At 46.7% G+C, this 16,755-nt stretch overlaps 2 protein-coding genes across 3 annotated transcripts in view; one reads left to right on the forward strand and one right to left on the reverse strand.

Moving 5' to 3' along the window:
* The window catches only part of NUDT16 (nudix hydrolase 16), a 59,838-nt gene extending 44,602 nt beyond the window's left edge, over positions 1–15,236 (forward strand). Inside the window, exon 5 of one of the 2 annotated variants that reach the window (XR_015727866.1) lies at positions 14,019–15,236. The gene's annotated coding sequence lies outside the window, so the exon portion shown is untranslated. Of the gene's footprint in view, positions 1–7,164; positions 7,349–14,018 lie in introns of those variants that run through there. The other variant, XR_015727867.1, reaches the window with a different exon arrangement.
* The window catches only part of MRPL3 (mitochondrial ribosomal protein L3), a 46,643-nt gene continuing 44,985 nt past the window's right edge, over positions 15,098–16,755 (reverse strand). Inside the window, exon 11 of the mRNA XM_087870202.1 lies at positions 15,098–15,236. The gene's annotated coding sequence lies outside the window, so the exon portion shown is untranslated. The remainder of the gene's footprint in view (positions 15,237–16,755) is intronic.

Below are 16,755 nucleotides of genomic sequence, written 5' to 3' on the forward strand. Positions count from 1 at the left end.
GAACTGGGGGTAGGTAATGCTTGGAAACCAGGCTTTGATTGGTATTTTTCGGAGGAAACTGCTTATTAATCATATTTCCTGTAGGTTCAACAACTGTATAGGCAAAAGAAAAACAAGATTCAAAAGTTAAAAGAAAAGAGAATATACAGAAATTATCCATCCATCCAATTAACACACGGCACACAGATTTGTGACAAGCACTCTTCCAGGTCCTGGGCACGGTCTGGGGTGGGGCCCAGGGAGACAAAGGGAGAGACTTGCGGTAGATAAGGAGGCGAGAATCACACGTGGACTTTTAGATCCTGACGAGGGCGATGAGGAACATGAAAGGCCGGGGAAAGTGTTGAAGGTGTGGCCTTCCCAGGTCAGGACAAGCCCCCAGGGGAGCTGGTGGTGCCAGCTCTATTGCTCTGATTGCAGCTTCTCAAAGCAAGGGAAAACCCGGGGAAGAAAGAAACAGTCTGAAATCCTAGTGGTGGGTGGGTCCATTAGAGAGAAGAGTGAATGATTTTTTTCCCTCTTCTAGTCTCTATTTTACAAAGTTTTTGTAAAATGCTTACGTATTTTAACTTTTTAACTATTCGAAAGAGAAAGAACAGTTGGTTGAAGGGATCCCAGACTCCTCCTGGGCACAGCATGGCTCACTCCCTAGGAGGGACGTTTTTGTTGTTCACACTAGCCTGGGGAAGGGGTAGGTCTCAGAGGCATGAAGCGTTTTTGTTCTGTTGGAAGTTTTGGTTCCTCAGCACCTGACAGCATTGAAGTTAGGTGAACTCAGGGATTGTTTGAGAACAGGAAAGGAATTTTTGCAAAAGCCTTCAGGCCCTGGTGCTTCCAGCCCCTTCTAAACGGACAGCCCTCAGTAATGTCAGCTTACCCTGGGCCAACCTGGGACAGGTCTTCCCCTGGGCCTTTCTCTCCTGTCAGCCCCAGGTGCCATGTTTGCCTAATGGAACACTGGAAGTTTGCATAGGCCATGACATTTCAGGAAAGGTCACTTCCCTGAAGGCATTCCCTGAAAACCACTTCTACTCCAAAAATGGTCTCTCAACCCCTGCCAAGAAATGCGAGTTTGGAGCTGAGGGCTTCTGGGTTCATGTGAAGCCACGAACTTACTGCCTCCTGTTGGGTGGTGACCCACATCACCCAAGGACAGGTCAAGAGTAGAAATGCTGGCAGAGAACAGGCTAGAATTCACCTTGCTGCTCCACACTCATTTATCTGTCTTTCTGTGTCTTGCCCCCATTTGTGTGCTCCCTGGTGGGCTGTTCCCCAGCTCCCGCAACTCTGTGACCCAACAGGAAAGAAGTTGGGAAGACAGTTTCTCAGCTCCACATCCCACTTCTGGTGGAAGCCACAGCCGAGGGAGAGAAAGGTGCCCCCACGCCCCACATTAGTGTCCTAGGGCGGTCGTAACAAGTCACCACAAAGCTGGGGGCTGACACAGAACTGCATTCTCTCACAGTTCTGGGGCAGCTGTCTGACTCAGGGTGACAGCAGGGCAGCGCTCCCTCAGGAGGCGCTAGGGGAGAATCCATTCCTTGTCTCTTCCAGCTTCTGGTGGCTGTTGGTGTTCCTCGCCTCACGTGGCCACATCACTCAGGTCTCTACCTCTGTGGTCACACTGCCTTCTCCTCTTCGGCCTCCCTCTTATAAGTACACATGTGATTGCATTTAGGGTTCACCCGGACAATTCAGGAGAATCCCCTTATCTTAAGGTCCTTACTGTAATCACATCTGCAAAGTCCTTTCTGGCCGCGTAATTAAGATTAGGACCCTTCTATCTTTTTTTTAATATATATAAAGATTTCATTTATTTGAGAGAGAGAGAAGGAGCAGGGGGAGAAGGGCAGAGGGAGAGGGAGGCTGGATCCCAGGACACTGAGATCGTGACCTGAGCTGAAGGCAGACGCTTAACTGACTGAGCCCCCCAGGTGCCCCAGACCCCCGCATCTTTTGAGGGGCTGTTTTTTTACCCTACCACACTCCCCAAGAAAGAATGCTTCCCTGCTGCTACGTGGGGGCATTAACACTAGCTGCTCCGAGGCTCTGCCTTGAGCAAAAAGGCTTCCTTTATTAACACTGAAGGGGTATTTAGGGAAGAGGCAGGTGACAGGGCGGGTGGGGGGGCTGGTGCTCAGAAAGCAGGCATCTCTTTAGGAGAAGATTATAGAATGGCCCAAAATAGGAGAGAAAAATATGAGAGGTGGGAGCAGAGGACAGAACGAAGGATGAGGCAGAGGGCTCGTGGGTCAGGAGGGAGGAAGATTCCATGCCTGCTCATGGTCTGGGTAACAGCGAGGCAGGACTCCGCAGACACTAGGCCACTTGGAGACCCCATCCCCTGTGTGCACACGACAGCACTAAGCTAGTTGCGGGCACTTTTTGGTTAAATGAACCTCCTTCTAAAATATTGTAAAAGGGCTTTTAAATAGGATGACTCGGATCTTGGGGGATGAGTAATAAAAGGTCATGCTCCCAACAGGAATCTGTTCCTTTCTGTTCAGAGACATTCAAAATGCCACTTTCTTCCACTAGAAGCCAATGCCTCTGAAGATGACACCCCCATTCCTGATTCTTCTTTGCTCCTTATTTTCTCCCTCAGGACCTCTCAGTTCTACCTCAAACTCCTTGTCCCTTCCCTAGATTTTAGCACCGCTCAATGTCACCACCGGAAAGACCCCCTGCACGATCGAGGCCATCACCTGAAACCACATGTGAGCAGTCCGCCATCGTCTGTGTTCACGAACTTCAGGGGAAGCAGTCAACCCAATGTGGGGATTTTGCTCAGCAGTGTTGAGCTGCTGGGGCCAGGCCTGGGGAAGATGGCCAGGCCAGCTCCGCCCCAGCGAGGTCGATGCCTCTGAGGTGAGATAAGGCGTCTGAGCTAGAAGAGGAAGTAGTGGTCAGAAAGGAGGGATCTGAAATCAGGAATGTGGAGGTCTGGTCAGCCCTTCTATCTCAAGTGGTTACTATGTGCTAGGAGAATTCTATGATCGGGGCCTTAATAAATCTTATCTAGAAGGAGGGAGGACAAGAGCAAGGCTAATGCTGGTCTTGACAAAGAAGCAGCGGTCACTACTCTCAGCCAGGAGAGCGGGATGTGTGGCCATCTTCGTGGTTTGGACAGTGTTCGTGTGTTGTGTGCGTTCAGACACGTTTGTAGGCTGCTTGGTTTGGTCTCTCTCCATCAGGGTCGCAGAGAGGCCCAGTCTGCCGCAGATGCTCCGTGCACGTGTTGGGTCTGATGGGGGGACACCAAGCCAGGCTTCGGGCCTCAAGGCCTGCCTTTCTCTCTTTCACCCCACACAACTGACCAAATGTTAAGAGAAAGAAAATCCCAGCTTTCAGTAAACTGAGTCTGCAATTGTGACATTCCCGAGAAGGGTTAACAAATTTCCCAAGCTCCCAACAGCAGACATACGATGACTTTTGAAGACGAATTAAAATTTCATGTCAAAACCGTTTAAATGCAAGAGCAATGAGACACTTGAATTTCACTTATTATAGGTACAGTCTGGAGACACGTAGTCCCAGAAGCTGACCTACTTTAAAACTGCGATAATCTTTGGGGCAATTATCTCCTGGATACTAAATAATTTACTTCTAAATTCTATTACAGTTGCTGGTTTTTTATTAACAACACACTTCCTATTCTCATAACAGTGAATATATAGTGACCTCCCAACATTTTAGTTATTTTAGCAAATGAATACATCTGGAATAAATATATGATTCCCGAATTCATACTATTCAGGGTAAAAGCAAATAATGTCGTGTTCATGCCCCAAGGAAGGTATCAGGGCCCTATTGCCAGGCTCAGCAGGCTAGAGTGGGAGCACAAAATGCTGGTCCTAGGCCTCTAAACTAAACTCCCGGCTTCAGCCACATGGGGGACTTCCCTCCCAGGCCCTAGCAAGTCCGCTCTGGGTGGGCAGAGACGTGCTGCCCAGTTCATGGCTGGATTCCCAATGCCTAGCACGGTGCTTAATGAATTATTGGTGCTCAATAAATGGATAAATAAATTACTTTAAAAAGTAGAGAAACAAAGCACAGTTCTGGAAAGTCAGCTCTAAGGGACTTTAGACCTTGTTATGCAGAATACGGTCTGTGGAACACAGCATCAGCATCTGCTGGGCTCTTGTTAGAAATGCAGAATCTCAGGTTCCACCCCAAGTTACTGAATCAAGGTCTGCATTTTAACACGGTTTCCCAGGGGATCAGTTAACATGTTAAAGTTTGAGATGTGCAGGGGTAGGCATATCTCCCCTGGTGTGTCTCAGCTTTGGCTGGCTATCACGGTGGGGAGCTTTTTAATACCTATGAATACTTGGGTCCCTTTTTCAGAGATTCTGATATGTGAGCAGGATTGAAGATCAGTGACTGCAGCCCTGTCATCGTGTGACTTGAATGAGTTACTTAGCCTCTCTGTGCCTCAATTTTCTTATCTGTTAAATGGGCTTGCCAATGCCCTCCAGCTAAGGACCATTAGGAATACACTCTTGGAAAACGAAGTTGATTTAGTGGATTGCAGCAACGAGGGAAATAGCATTCTGCAAAGGGCTAGGAGGCATTTCGGAAAGAAGGTATTAGGAGGGGGTTGTTGCAGGATTCGAACTCCTATTAGGTGAATTGGGAGAGAATTCAAAGAAGTGTGATTTTCGCTGGTGGCTGTGGCTCAGAGAGCTGGGATACCGGGGCTGCACCCTGGGCCACGGAAGGGGTGGCCACTGCTGCCAAGCACAGCATAGCCCAGCTGGAGGGCCTCCCTGCCCACCTGTCAGTCGGCAGCTAATGCTCGCACCGTCTCAGAGTAAAGTGGATCACCGCCGGTGAGGAGGGCTTAGGTTCTCTTACTAAGGCTCCCGTAGCTGGGGGTGCTGTGAACCCTCCCTAATCTCTGATTGCAAAGAAGGGACCGCAGAAAGCTGCTTAAAGAGGTGTTTTAACCAATCCTCTTTTTCCCAGTCATTGTACTGCAGCTGGGACAGTTGGAAAGCATCTGTCGGTGGAAAAGCATCAGCAGTTACTGCAGATGGGAGAAAAGAATCATTTGCAGGCTCTTTGACCGGAGTTTGGTGAAAGTACCCTCACCTGTGGCAGCAGTTGTGTGTTGATGGGCTGGGCTTCTCCTGTATGTTTTATGCAAAAAAATGGAAGTGATAAACCATTTCTTAAAAAAAAAAGCGTGGTTTTGTTCCATGGGGTGCTGAGAGCAGGAGCGATTCTATTACACCTTTATAACTGTTATCACTCAGAGGTGAGAGGAACAAAAATCGGTAAAGAAATGGTCACTTATTTGAGCTGGGCGAGGTGAAGACTTGGTTATGTTGATGGTCTCCTTGGCGCTCAGACCCAGTTTCCGAGGCATCTTGGGTTTTGCCTTGTTCCGTGATAGTCACAAAGCAGCCTTGTCTGTTGCTGGGCAGATGAAGTTGTCTGTGCCCAGAATGAAAAACATATAAAAATCATTAATGGTTGGCCTTTTCTTTTTTTGGCACTAAGTTTTAGAACTCCAGTGTGCATTCTGTCTTTATACCGTATCACAATTCAAACCAGTCAGTTTCAAGTATTCAAGAGTCCCATGGGGCTCGGAGCTCGCGTGTTGGGAAGTACAAGCGTTGAGAGTTTTGAAGATTAAGTTAGCTAGCAAGGTAGTCCCAGTTTTAGCTATTGTTACTGTCACTGATGCAAGAAAGGCGGAACTGACAGGAGCCTCATCTAGACTAGAGCTGGAATGAATTTCCCGGAAGAGAGTAAAATATTAATTCACGCCAAGAGGAGTCCAGAGGGCGTTTCGGGCTGCCGGGAAGTAATGGCTCTATAAACATCCATTAGATTGAACTTGTTCATTGTATTGTTCAAGTCTCCCATGTCCTCACTGATTTTTGTTTGCTGCTTCTATCAGTTAAACGTACCTGACAAAAATATGTTCACATTTTGTTCTTTTGTACTATGATCCCAGATTTGTGATTTTCCCCTTGTAATTCTATTTGTACGTGCTTTACATATTTTATGTTAAATTGTGAGGAGCATAGCATGTCACGATAGAGCAATCCATTCTTGTTTCCCTTCTGTCCGTTTCTATTTTGTTATTGTTTTACCGTGTTGAATAGAATTTAAATTTTAGTCATCGCTTTGAGCATCCTAAATGCATTGATTTTCAGACTTTTGTTGTGCTGCTTATAACCTTAATTTCATTCTGATTGCTGATTGTATTGGCTTTTTCTTAGTGTTTAATTTCTTCTTGTGTTTTTAGAATTTTGGTTTTGAAAAGGAGACATTTCATTGATTTCCCCTTAAAAATGTATCTCCTCTCTGTGTTTACCCCATTGCTCATCTGTCCTCATCCACGGTTTTGTAGTTGTTTCTACTTTGCTTCTGGGCCCTTAGTCCAAAATGATTTCAGAAGAATCTAATCTCTGGTGTTAATGGAGACATTGCAAATCCAGGTACTGAGCCAGGGGGTATATCTCTTGGTTATAAAACTTAGACTGGGATCTCTGACACAGCAAATGCCACAGACGACAATAGTTTTGTTTGTGTTTCTTTTCCCTTGTCTTCATTTGACGAGGATACTGGAACGGGCAAGCCCTTCCCCTAGCTTCACGTAACCAGTTCACTTTGGTTTCCCTTCTTGGGGCAAGCATTTTGGTCCCTTGACCCCATGCTCTCATTTTCTTTCTTATTCATGTCTCAAGAGACATGTGCTTCAGGTCGTTCCCTGTTTTATGTTGTTGTTCCCCCCACCCCGCCTTTCCTGGTTTGTTGTGGGACCCAGCTATGCCAACTCACATATTTTGACTATCGCTGCTGTGTTTGGGAGCAGAGAGGGTGGGGGAAATGTGATCTCATTTAACTCTGCTGATGAGAGATCCCAACTTGCCCTTTGTAATATGTCCCTTTGTTACAGAAGCCCCTGAGTGTGTAAGCTCTTCGAGGGCCAGGGCTGGGAGCTGCACACTTGCTGTCCCCAGACTTAGCCCAGTGCTGAGGGCACGGGAGAGGACCCTCCATGATTATGGATTTGATTAAGTACACGGACCTGGGTGGTGCCGGCCTTCTCTTGCAGCCCCAGGTCTTGAGAATCTGTCATCACCGTCCTTTTAAAAAAACTTCTTCTCAGAAAGATAGCATGTGCTCATTGATTTCTTTGTCCCCTAGGTACGGCTTTCTTCATTTCTGTATTTGTGCATTAAAAAAGAAGACCAGGGGTGCCTGGGTGGCTCAGCGGTTAAGCGGCTGCCTTCGGCTCAGGGCGTGATCCCGGCGTTCTGGGATCGAGCCCCGCATCAGGCTCTTCCGCTATGAGCCTGCTTCTTCCTCTCCCACTCCCCCTGCTTGTGTTCCCTCTCTCGCTGGCTGTCTCTATCTCTGTCAAATAAATAAATAAAATCTTTAAAAAAAAAAAAAAAAGACGACCAAGCCAGTTTCAGATGAATGCCTCCCAAAGGTAAAATCTTACATAAATGGTCAAAGAAGGGAAATTAGGAAGACGGGTACTGGGCGCTCCCCTCCCTCTCCAACTCCCACATTTCCGGCCAAGCCTCGGGGCAAGTTCCCCGGAGAGCTCCCTAACCAGCCTCGCTGTCCATCCTTCTCCGACTTGAATTCCTTCGGCAGCGGAGGGTAAGTTTTACCATCCTGTTGCACACGGTTCCAGGGTATTCTAGGATAGTTTCGTTGTTTCGTGTGTGAAAGTTCTGAGGCAGATTTTGAAGCGAGTATTTCCTGCTATCTCGCCACCTCCTTCAGTGCATCCGTCACTTCGCACTCCTACCCTCTCGTACAGGTGACTTGCTCTCAGCTCCCCGTTCAGTTTTTTAAAAATTAATTTATGATTGAGGTATGATGTGTATAAGCGGACACATCTGAAGTCAACAACTCGCGACATTCTTATACATAAACCTATGCACTCACGTAGCCGTGACTGAGGTCAAGCTATGAGACGTTTCTGGAACCACAGACTCCTGCGAGCTCCTTCACAGTCGCTCTCCTCACCCTTCTCTGCAAGGTGACCTCCAGATTCCTATTCTGATTTCTCACATCATTTATTAGTTTTGCCTATTCTTGAACCTCACATAAATGGAACCATAACTGTGTGTACTCAAAAAAAACCAAACTTTTTTATTTGGAAATAATTTCAAATTTATGGGGCAGTTACCATAACAGTACAAAGAACATCCATGTGCCTTTTACCCCGATTCAGCGATTGCTAACATTTCCCCCACATTTGCTTTATCGATCGAACTATCTATCGATCTATCATCTAGCTGTCAGTCATCTTCTGCATAAACGTATTTTCCTGAACCTTTTCCTGAACATTCGCGAGTAAGTTGCATTCCCCATGGCTCTTTACCTCTAGATACTTGAGTCTGCATTTCCTAGAAATAAAGAAACAAGAAGAAAAAGGAAAAGGAAAAAAAACGATGAAAAAGAAAAAATAAAGAATTTCTCTTACACAGCCACGGTAAAGTGATGGATTAGAGTAAGTTCGACATTGACACAATACCTTCAAGTTCATATTCCAGTTGTACGAGTTGGCTCAGTGTTTCCTCTTTCCAATATAAGATCCAGTCCAGCATCAGGTATTACATTTGGTTGTCATGTCCCTTAATCTCTTTTACTGTGGTATATCTATACTCAGTCTTTTTTTTTCCTTTTGTCTTTTATAAAATTAGACATTTTTTGAAGAATTCAGTCCTTTCTTTCTTTTGGAGGTAGTTGCCTGACATTCCTTAACGACTGGATTCAGGTTATGCATTCTCAGCTGGGCTCCTACACAGGTGACATTGTGTCCTTCTCAGTGTCTTATAGCCAGTGACACATGATATCCATCTGTCCCTCATTGGCGATGTTAATTTTGATCAGCTGGTAATAACTCTATAGTTGGTATTTCCCCTTTCAACGAATATGCAATCTCTGGGGAGCCTAACTTTAGGGCCAGGCAAATATCTTGCTCCCCATCAAAATCTATCCCCCTCCCCCTTGATTTAGTATCTGTTGATGATTCTTGTCTGAACCTACTTCTCACCTGCCAGGCACTGTGCTAGACGTGGGGACACAGAGGGGAAGCCAGACCAGAGAAAAGCAAATAAAGTCAAATGAAGAGAAGGAAAAACAGTCTTCATTATGCTCATTTCATTCCCTTGTGCAGGGCCTTTCGGAGGCCCCCTTATGTAACCCGTGAGACACGGACAGTCATGGGGACACAGAAATGAGCAAACCACAGGCCTTGCCTCTGGGAGCGCACGGGAGACTAAGGGGCTCCCGGGTTGACACCTAATGAAGTGGGGATGGAATGATCATGAGCTTCTCTATCAAATTTCAAAAATCTTGACTATAGAGCGGCTTCCTGCAGCTTGGAGACAGCGGTCTAAGGCAGGTAATAGGAAACCCTGCTTGACACAGCAGGTGCTAAAGTGCTGGCTGGAAAATTATTAATGCAGTCTGATGATGAGCTTCAATGAAATGTTATATGACTAATTCATAATGTGTTAACTTGCAGCCTGGGGAAGCTGCGCGTATGCCGGGTAAGAGCACGTGGGGCAGAAAAAAAGCAAGGAGAGCGTATCTGACCATTTTTGGGGAACATTCTTTGCGAAAAATATAACTTAAAATCTGGAAACTTTTCCTGAGAGCTTCACTCTCTACATCCTGCCCCAAGGGACAAAACTGGGGACAGGACAGGGATTTCCAGGGGCGTCACCTGAAAGCACCGGGACGTCTGCTTTCTGTGCTCTGTCATACACAACTAAGATCATCGGACACCACTGGCCATTACAGTGAAGGGCCCTGAGAAGTGCTCAGCAAATGTCTTTTGGCTTTATTAGCTTCTCAGCATCTTTTAGGAAGCTGTCAACTCCTGGGATGCGGCCTACCTCTCCTGTGGCTCTGCCAGACTAGGCCTGAGCCCCCAGACACGAGCATTATGCACCTGGTGGGGAGAAACGGCCCGGGTCACCGCGCAATGGTGATTCTAGGCTTAGGCTCCCTCTGCGGCTTACAGTGATGTCCCTCCTCCTTCCTTCCATTTCTCCTTCCCTCCCTCCCACAGGTATTTGGGAAACACTCTAGTGTTTTCCTAACTCCTGCACTTAAGTCTTCAGTAAGCAAGAATTTAATGAACATTTATTTTGTCCGTCTAGTCCTGCATAAATGGAAGGGAGTAAATTCTTTCCAGTATTTACATAAATCAGAGTGGAACCTGAGACTCACAGTTCAGTTTCAAAGTAGCCTTTCAGGAAACCTTCCAGCTTAACTTTTTTCTTTCCTTTGAAAATGTGGTATGACTTACCCTAAGAGACACATACAGAGTAGGACTGTATAAACCTGGGAGTATAGACCAAAATATTGGTTGCATGCAACATGGATAGAAAGGAGGGGGTAAAGAGAGATAATTATCCCAGAAATCAGGCTAAGAATAGTCAGTTCACTTTTACTATTTTGGGGGGAGTCAAGGTAGAGGCACATGAAGGATAAAACCTTCCTTTACCTGATTCGAGGAATCGTACTCGTTTTGACTGGAGAGAAACAGATCTTTCTAAGTTACTCCCTGAGAGGACGTAGCATGCCGTCTTCTATATGAATGTGGACAATGTCCTCAGCAGCAGGGCTCGTGACAACCCCTGCCCTCTTTGGACCTTACAGACGTGGTTTACTGCAGATACACTCAGCCCACACCAGCTCAACACTGCCAGCCTGAGCACTGCCGTTCACCAGGCGGGCCCTGTGCAGCCAGCCTCCTCCCCCCTTGCCGTGCGATGGCACACCCTTCTGGGGCTCTGGTGCAGAGACTTGGATTCACCCAACCTCCCAGCTTGAAGTGATAGGTGCTTTCGCGTTCCCTTCTGCTTGCCATGCAATGGCCTGATACCATCACTCAGGCATGAGCTCTTCCTAGAGATTCTGGAAAGTCCAAACTGGTATTAAGAGACTTTGTGTGGCTCACTGAGGAGACAAGTCCTTAGGGGCCGAGGGAGAAGAGTGAAATAAAGGAAGGTTGGGCACTGACCACCCTGGCACTTGGGAAAGGAAAGCATAAAAGCAGTATCCCCAGCTGGAGCCAGGGGAGAAATACTAGGGCGCCTGCTTAAGGAGGACATCAGGAAGTGAGGGGCCAGCCATTTTCGTCTTAAGTAAATAGAGGAGATTTTGAACATATTTAACTTGGAACAATGTTTCTGAGGGGCAAGTTAGTATTACATGTCTTTTGAACCAGTGATTTTGCTTCCAGTAATTTACTTAAGGAAATAATTAATGATGTCCACAAAGGTTTAGCTACAAAGATGTCCACTGTGGCATTGTTTCCAACTGCAAACACACACAAACACACAAACACAAAAAACTCCCAAACTTTAATGACACAAAAAGATCTATTATCAACTGAAAATAAAACACTTATGAAACAGCAAGCACAGTATAATCCTATTATGCAAACATACACATACACAAGCAGGTAAGTTCTAGAAGATGTCAACAGTCTTAGTAACTGCAAGATGGGATCATGACGTGTTTTTCTCATTTTCTAAATCTGCACAATAAACAAATACTACTTTTACAGTTCAAAATAAACAGTTTATTTTTCAGTTTTAAAAATCGTATTTCTCATTTTCTTTGGTGTTCTCATAAAATCAAACTGGGTGATTGATCCATAATGACCTTTTCCCAATCCTTACTTACTCATTCAGTGGGTTCTCCAAATGTCCCTTTATCATTTCAGTGAAAACAGGAAACTAACCCTGGTTCAACATAGACTCAACAAACCAAGAGCCCAGGAAATAACAAAGAGGACCTTGGCCAGCCAAATAATTCCACACAGACACCAGCAAAGAGGAAACAGTGGAATTTTCATGGTGGGGGGTGGGGAGCACTGAGATCCTGAAAGTTCAAATGATTTCCTGCCTGATGGTGAAAGAAAAAGATCACTAGAACATTTTTAAAAACCTGCCAGATCCTTGACCTTCTGTGTTGGATAAATTAGGTCAACCCAACTTACCAAATAAATAGGAGAAATGACTTCCATAGACATTCTTCCTAGGCCTGCCCACCCATGAAGAGGGGTGCAATGCACCTCACCACCCATGAGATGGAGAGAAAATTGGGATATCGTCTGTAAAAAGCTGTGAGAGTTCTCTATTCAATTAAATTTTTAATCGATGGTTATTTTTTAAAAAGTTGGTTCAGCAGTTTTAGTTGGTATGACCTCCTTGATATCCTGGAAACTCAGGATTTTTTTTTCATACTGTTCACTGCCTGAAGCTATTTGCAGGTCTAATCAATATCTGTTAGTCAGGCTCAAGACCCTGGCTCAGTTCAAAATAATTGTTTTGGAGCTGGCTGAGAGGGTAATACGATCGTCTTGACCTGTGCCAGGAGTGAAAGGGCAGAAGTTCTCATGCCCCCAACCCCTCGACCCTCTCCCCTCTGAGGGTGGTAAAGATAGCCCTGCCAGGAGAGCAGTTTCACCCCATTGTAAATAGGAGGGGCCTCCACCGAAGGTCCACGGTCTGGTGGCAAGAGACCCCACACACGCCCCACTCCTCCTCTCGCACTGACTTGTACCCTACGTGGGAGAAACTACCCCTCAGGAAAGTCGTCTAAACATGTCTACAGGTGCAGCGAGGAGGCACGGGGCCCTGTCTCATGGTGGAAGAGTGGGCGAACTCAGTGGTATCCACCAGAACGGTTAGGAAAACTCGGGTGCCTGGAAGCTGGGGCTCTGCCCAGAATGCATGAGTTGGAGTGCAGAGGTCACCTTCAGGTCTGGGCCAGCTCAGGTATTGGACGAGGCAATGCTACATCGTGTCCGAGCCTCAGTCTCCTCGTGCGTAAAGTAGAGGTGATGATAGCACCTGGCGGCGTGGCTGAGGACTGAACGAGCCCCTGTGTGCGAAACATCTGACACTTGGTGGGTGTTCAATAAATGCCTCATCGTTCTGACTGCTGACCTTCAAGGCATAAGGAGGAGGGGCCCTAATGCTGCCTGAGAGGCGGGATTCCCTGAGAAAGATGTCAGCCCTTAGGAAAGTGCTGGCGTAGCTTCACCCTACACCTGGCACGCCATCGCCACATCAGCTTCCTGGGATTGTTCTAAAGCATTCAGCCACGAGAAGAGAACAGCCTTGATCTATCCCCATTTGCAGTTAAAGAAACTAAATTTATGCATATAATTCTCTCCATTTTCAAGATTTCCTCTCAGTAATTTTCCCAGAACCTTTGATATTTGCTGCAGGTACAGGACAAGCGAAAGAAATGAAGAAGCAAATATTGACAACAAAATAACTAAGGGAAACATTCCGACGCGCTAAGGTTGACAGCTTGTTTCACTTGGGATTTTTGTATCATTGAGGTGAGATACTAAAGTAACACATTTCCAGAGCAAGCTGAACAATGTATTTTTGTTTTTTAAAGATTTTATTTGTTTATTTGGGAGAGAGAGAGAGACAGATCATGAGAGGGAGAAGCAGACTCGCCGCTGAGCAGGGAGCCCGATGCGGGGCTCGATCCCAGGACCCTGGGATCATGACCTGAGCCGAAGGCAGACGCTTAACAACTGAGCCACCCAGGCACTCGAAATAATTTAATACATACTTGTGTATGAGGCTACATCCCAGTTCATAATAGAGGAAACCAAACGTATCAATATTTCAGGTTCTCTTTAAAGGTAGTCATGAGTCTCAGCCGTGTGGAGGGACATGGGGACATCAGGAGGCCTGATTTTAGTACAAGCTCTGCCAGTCCCTTGTTTAGTGAGGCCCTCTGCAAGCCCTAGATTTCTCATTCTGCATATGTTCGCAGTTATATGACATTGATGGTATCTAACATTTGTATAGTTTTACAGGAGGGTAAGCACTTTCCCGGGACAGTACTCCCGTAAGTACTACGCACATATAAAACATTACTATTATTACGTTTATGCAAACATTTCTCCAGTGGGAAGGGCTTCTAGGAGGCTCCCAAGTTACGGGCCTGCACACCACAGATGAGCTGCCCGTCTACACATCATGTCGTTTTAGGCCACGGGTTCTGAGCCTTGATTGTGCGTCGGTGCTGCCTGGGGAGCTTTAAAAAATGCCGATGGCTGGTGCTGAGCCCCGAGATTCCAAGAGCGCTGGACTGGGGTTCTCCAAGCCCCCTGCGTGGTTCTGACGTGCAGCCAGGGCGCAGGAGCCGCGTGTTCGCTGAAGGTAAGACCTGCTTTGTAAACCACCGTGACAATGACCTGTGCCTGATGGGCTCCCGTCCACGGTCCTGCTGTTTGAGTGGCCTCGTCATCGCCGTGCAGCTCAAGGGCTCCTGGGCCACAGCACTTTGAGTCTCGGTGTGGGAAGTGGCGTCTAAGAAAGGGCTTTGGATCATTAAAACCCAGCCTTCTTCCCACGGCAGGGGTGTCCTTATCAGCTACCGGCTAGGGGCTGAGCCGTGCATTCCTCCCTGTTCTAATTTTACAGGTAGAAAAGGGTTGGGTTTTTATAAAACAGATCTTTTCCTGTTTACATTCTTTTTATCAGTTTTTTTCCTTTACTTCCTTCCTCAGCTTTGACTCATGTTTTCCTAAATACCCATTTTTCTCTGTGGGTGCTGTCGCCTGGGTTCTCATTCATAGGTATTTGGGCAGCAGGCTGGCTGTTACCAGTGCTCGTGACCTCTCTGAGGAGGGGAAGGACCCCCCTACTAGGCCCCAGTACCCCTGTGTGAGGGGAAGCATCGCTTCTGTGCTTCTCCAGCTGGCGGGGCAAAAGGGACCATCGGCCAACAGCCCTGCGGCCATCTTTGCTTCATCACCGGAACGCATGCTTGTAGATGAGGACATTTACGCTGGATGCCCAAGAAATCCATTTTTCTTGTTCATTCTGACACAGTCCCTTTATATAGTCATCCAGGCCTCTTTGTCAGGACATTCGTGATGAGTATTTAATCCATTCCTTCTCAGATAAAGCAGATTTGATGCACTGTCCGACCTTGGTATCTTACCTCTTTTCTTTAAAAACAACAGACTTTCGCCCCAACACATACTTGGTGGTCATACAGAGTTCGCTTTAGGAGGCTCGAGGTCACAACTATCCCTTTCACTCCTCCAGTCAAAGCCAGGAAAGAACAACTAGGGGCCTCTCACGCCAAGAGGATGCTTTGGCCACCTGAGTTAAAGTCGTTGATTTGCTTTTATGGAGTTACAGGTTGCATTCGTTGAGATTAATTTGGCTTGTCTGACTTGCATGGGCCACCTCATTAGTCTAAAAAGAATGAAAAACAAGGCGTGAGGTGGACTCCTGTAAGTTCTGTGAAACATTTAAAAGCAGAAAACCAAATGATGAGAAGAAGGCTGGCAACCCCGCACACTCAGGACTCTGGCTGTTTTCTGGAGGGGTGAGGACACCCCAATCGGGTCCTCTTCTTTCAGGGACTCCTAGACAATTGCTAGAGGCAAAATCTGGGTGGCTGGCACATTTGTCTTGTAAGGCATGCTCTGAGAGACCATGGCCCTTTCCAGGGCCAAGCTCCCACCTGGTCTGGTAATAATCATTATTATTACCAGAAGCTGGCAGATGAGGTCTTAAAGCATATATGGCAGTAAAACTGGAAATAGGAGAAATGTCTGCAGACTCAACATGGTAGAAAATTCCAGAAAGCGGAAGAAACTTTATCCATCATTAGTCAAGTAAACTGTCTTGTGAAGGACTGTTTCCTATATAGAAAACAGGCAGCCATGGAGTGGCACATATGATTCTAAAGGTCCTGAAGATGCTTGCCCAAGGCGCCTCACAGCACGGTGACCTACCTCTGTCTGTATTTAAATGCTCTTTTTGGTGCAGCAAAACTGAAATCAGCAACATGCCCTTCCTCATTACTAAAGTGCTCCACGACAGAACTAGTTCTAAAAACAAGGTAAAAGTCGAGGTCCACTCTCCCTGCCATGCTTCCTGCAAGTCTTGGGGAGAACTTCCAAAGTACTGACCTCAGGCGACACAGGCAGGGATGGGCATTGTTAGAACACTAGCAAGAGAACGGAATCATCCGTGGAAAAGCAAACAACAAGGAGCCGACAGAAGGCATCACACCGCAGGCTAGACCACGTTGCAAGGTGGAACGGTCCAAGAGGCCAGTGGTGGATATTTCCACTGGGACGAGGATGAGGAGTGATGCGGCCGCTTAAAGGCATTCACGCGAGCATCCATCCCGGAAAGCCGAACAGCAGACCCGGTGTCAGCGGCTGAACGCCGCTCTCCCCCCGGCCCCCCGCAGTGGGTTTTGTTGTGATACAGTCCTCGCAGTCTCTGTGGGCAGTGACTTAGGACCAAGGTCCAGTTTTGCCGCAAAAACGAGAGACTTTCATTCTGACACATTTCTTTTGTTCTCAGAGATGTTCTTGTGATGACTAAAGCTGCTGAACATGAGACGACGCTCCCACAGGCTGGTGGGACTGACCCTGCATACCAGGAACCCTGAATGGCTGCTTTAACTAGTGTGTGAAGTAACACTTCGCATTAAAAAGCAAACAAACCCCCCCCCCCCCGAAACCCAAACCCCATAGTTTCGTGCATATCTCATCGTATATCCTCAGATGCACTCGGGTTCCATTCACAAATTTCCCCTTGGAAATAAGCTATAAAAGTCATCCTTATAGTCTATCCCTTGTGAAAAGTTGAAAAGCAGGTCTGTATCTCAGCACTAAAGGTTACAGAAAGCACTATTTATTGACTTTGAAAAACTTAATCTCCTTGCAAATTATATCCTCACATCTGCTGTGGGTAA

This window comes from Ursus americanus, chromosome 20 (assembly GCF_024610735.1).
Source record: "Ursus americanus isolate L20-20 chromosome 20, mUrsAme1.1.p, whole genome shotgun sequence".
Classification (NCBI taxonomy): domain Eukaryota; kingdom Metazoa; phylum Chordata; class Mammalia; order Carnivora; family Ursidae; genus Ursus; species Ursus americanus.